The sequence below is a fragment of the Orbicella franksi genome, chromosome 1 (assembly GCF_964199315.1).
Source record: "Orbicella franksi chromosome 1, jaOrbFran1.1, whole genome shotgun sequence".
NCBI classification, from domain to species: Eukaryota; Metazoa; Cnidaria; class Anthozoa; order Scleractinia; family Merulinidae; genus Orbicella; species Orbicella franksi.
In genome coordinates this window covers 36,495,359-36,499,252 of record NC_138145.1, presented here as the reverse complement: position 1 = coordinate 36,499,252, position 3,894 = coordinate 36,495,359, and the positions used below count along the sequence as shown (strand labels likewise).

Sequence of the window (3,894 nt, the reverse complement as noted above, 5' to 3'; positions counted from 1 at the left end):
AGCAACTACATGTATGTGCAACGTGTCCATATATTTTCTGGAATTAGGTGCTCAATAATGCTCTGTAATGAAACAACTCACTCATACATAGTTTGAATGTCAAAACCATGAATCTGGTGTACCTTAGACGTACTTAATTAGGTGTACTTTGTTCTTCTGGTAGTATTGTAATTTTTCGCTTGTAACTACAACTACAAATAATAACAATAAAAAAAACAAAAACATGAATCTGAAATTCGGCGGACATTATCCCTGTATGAAATATAACTTTGAAACTACAATTGTTTTTTTTTTTTTCCACCAAATTATTTAACTAGTTCTAGGTTTAAACCTTAGTTTTAGCATCACGTTTTTAGCTTTTATTACTTTAGTATTTTAGACATTTAATGTATATTCTAGACTTTTAGTTTTTAGAGGACCCTCCTGAAAACCACCTCTAGGTGATTGGAGGCCTCCTCTTAAAATATTGTTTTATTATTATTATTATTACTTTTACACTTCATAGTAAAAGGATCAATAAATATATCTCCACATTCGTAGAACGTCACGATACGTCAGTGGGAAAACATTTTACACCTTTTAAAGAAAATCAAAGAAAGAAACCAATCTAACCTGAGCCCCCTTGACCGTGGGCCGGACCTGTAGAAGAGGAAGGCGTCGAACCAGATGCCAACGTCCAATCAAAATCATCTGCAGACGATTGATTCCATCCAGAACACAAACCGTGGTCAAAATCACACCAGACTGAAACGGGTACATGAATTTTTATCGTAGGAGCTTAAGTTGTCTGATAACCGATACACGGTCGTGTTTAAGGGTCAGCAAATTCTAATTAGTAAAACTTTAGGAGTCTGAAAGCCAAGCCAGGAATACTATATACCAACCTAAATATGCAACACCAACTAAACAGGTTTGCTGCACTTCTGATGGACGTGGATAATTGGGTTAGCTACTTTGTTCAAAATTTTCTAAATGCTCTTCAACTTGAAATGCAACCCGATAAAAGCTGCTACGTACTACATGGTCCTAAGGGACTATTAAAGCACACAGCTATAGCAATAATATATAATTGTTACTTTGGAGTATCGATATATCTATCTTGATAAAATAATAATCATCAATGAGTTTGAGTATGATCACGAGCGCCAAATGATTTCCAAAGAAGAAGGAATCTCAATAACTGCAAATCCAAGATCTTTGGGGAATCTGTTTATATGACATCGATGCTTTTAATTTCAGCAAATATTTAACATGTATATTATTCAATATTACGCTTGCCTATTGCAGAAGATGACTGATTCTGTGGTGATGAATGGTTTTGTGGTGATGCAGTAGGTGTAACGATCGTGTACACATATTTTGATAGCCACGATCTCAAGGCTCGAACGTTGGCGAATACATCATAGTAGTTGGGCTCGGCGCATCCAGTTGTCCAGCTCCTGACTCCCTCGAGATACCATGTACCATCAAACTCGCACACCAAGGGTGAACCACTATCACCGTTACAAGCACCAATACCTCCATCATCTAAACCAGCACAGAGCATGGAATCGTCGATACGGCCAGGATAGGAATTCTCGCAACGTTGGTTTGAAACTAGTGGCAAAGATACTTGCATCAATGTATTTGGCGAGATGCCCCCAAGATATAAAGTTCCCCAACCAGTAATCCAGCACCTTGTATTAAGGTCGTCAAAGGGAAGCTGATGGTTTGAATCTGGCAAACAAACAAGACCAACTCCTTCTCCGAGAACAGCAGGGCTTGCGAGATTAATCAAGGCGATATCATTGCTTCTAAATAGGGGAAAGTGGTAATTCTCGTGAATGATGATTTGTGCCACTGCGATGCCTTGCTCCGTTCCAACGCTGCCATTTGTTCTGTAATGGGCTCCCAATCTGTAAAAAGGCCATGAATAAGTATTGGAAGAGTTTTAATACTCCAGTAGCATGCGGTTGGTTTGTCTTTGGAGGTTCGATATCATGCGTCCCTAGATGAGAATTGTCGATTGGATAGTTCATTAATTTTATTTAGCTAGCTAGAGCGATCAGATTTTGACACACGATTTGCATCATATTTTTCTGTACTTTACTTCTCGTACTATTGTCCCAGATTCATCTCTGTCATCATAATTTTCATAATCTTATCGTCATAATTGATGCTTATTACTCCTAATTTTAGAGTTATAAAGCTCTCTCGGTGTTTTGAAAACTAAACTGAATTACAATCGTTAGCTACCTTATCCTCACACTAGATGGTGTTTTTCCATCCAAGCAATGAGCCGCTGTTACCACCCAGAAAGTATCCACTAATGAGCCGCCACAAAACTGATTTCCATACTCGTCTGTCACCATCACCTGCCACGGCCAGCTGTTGACAGGTGCAACTGTACCACCCACAATTCGACTCGTGCTTGGTCGGAAGCCACAAGTTACTAAACTCAAAGAACAAAAATACCCCTAACTATCCGCAACAAAAACGTTTCTAAAAGTAGCGAATGCTATTTGTTGATTGTACATGTAGTTGCTTTATTTTTCTTCCTTTAAAGAACTCTCTGATCGATAAAGTGAGAATTATTCAAAACACCTTGCGTGGTCTTTAATGAAGACAAATGGACAGAGGTCAATGGTTTTATTGTCTCCTACCTGTGGTAGTAGTGATAGTAGTTTCCAAGCTCTTGTATGGTTGTCCAATGCTATCAACGCCAAAAACATCCACACGATACTTTGTAGAAGGGCTCAGTCCTTCAATCACTGTACTTGTAGTGTCTCCAGGAACAGTTTCTACGGCCAGTATAGTACCTTGAGTACTTTTTACTTCAACTAAGTAAAACTTTGCAGACTGTTTAACGACTGTATGAAGCTCCGTCCAATTAAGGTTAAAACTTGTGAATGCGAGGTTAAAGATTGTTACATTCCATCCAGAAACCATCACGGCTAGGTAGATAAACAGGAAAAGTGATTAAAAACAGTAAACAATGAGTAGTACTAGTAATAGTAGTGGTGGTGGTGGTGGTGGTAGTAGTAGTAGCGGCAGCAGCAGTAAGAACAGCAGAAACAGCAGCAGCAGTAAGAGCGGCAGCGGCAGTAGTAGCAGTAGTAGTAATAGTAGTAGTAGTAGTAGTAGTAGTAGTAGTAGCAGTAGTAGCAGTAGTAGTAGTAGTAGCAGCAGCAGCAGTAGTAGTAGTAGTAGTAGTAGTAGTAGTAATAGTAGCAGTAGCAGTAGCAGTAGCAGTAGCAGTAGCAGTAGCAGTAGCAGTAGCAGTAGCAGTAGCAGTAGCATTAGCATTAGCAGTAGCAGTAGCAGTAGCAGTAGCAGTAGTATTAGCATTAGCAGTAGCAGTAGCAGTAGCAGTAGTAGCAGTAGCAGTAGCAGTAGCAGTAGTAGCAGTAGCAGTAGCAGTAGTAGTAGCAGTAGCGGCAGTAGTAGCACTAGTAGTAGAAGCAGCAGCAGCAGTAGTAGTAGTAGTAGTAGTAGTAGTAGCAGCAGCAGCAGCAGCAACAGTGGTAGTAGTAGTATTAGCATCTTGTAGCATTAAAATTGACATAAGAAAGGAGACAGGAAAAAGGAGCAAGATTAGCTGTAAAACAAGAAACAGAAATAACACCACTAGTAGAAGCAGCATCATCGCAAGTGTTTTAGCATTTCCACAAACATACCTGACGCGAGACCCTTTTTCAGAATGGCGTACTTCATTTTGAGGCTGTTGCCATAACCTTCTGTAAAAACTTGAATGGAGATGTTATTTGAAAGACCAAAAGGAACATCCGCTAGAATCTCTGGAGCAAATGACACACAACCAAGGTGGTGGAGAACCTCACTTCCGTAACCATTGACGATCTTGACAAATTCACTGAATTATCAGAAGAAAAAAAAAAAAAGAAAGAAAAACTAGTA

The 3,894-nt window shown here is 39.4% G+C and overlaps 1 pseudogene across 1 annotated transcript; it reads right to left on the bottom strand.

Annotated features, from left to right (window-relative positions):
- Positions 1 to 1,258: 1,258 nt before the first annotated feature.
- On the bottom strand, positions 1,259 to 2,935 carry LOC145495733 (CUB and peptidase domain-containing protein 1 pseudogene; annotated as a pseudogene). Its single transcript, XR_014050468.1, has 3 exons — positions 2,643 to 2,935; positions 2,236 to 2,431; positions 1,259 to 1,895 (listed from the first exon to the last, which is right to left on the bottom strand). The product of XR_014050468.1 is annotated as a CUB and peptidase domain-containing protein 1 pseudogene (transcript).
- Between the last annotated feature and the right edge of the window lie 959 nt (positions 2,936 to 3,894).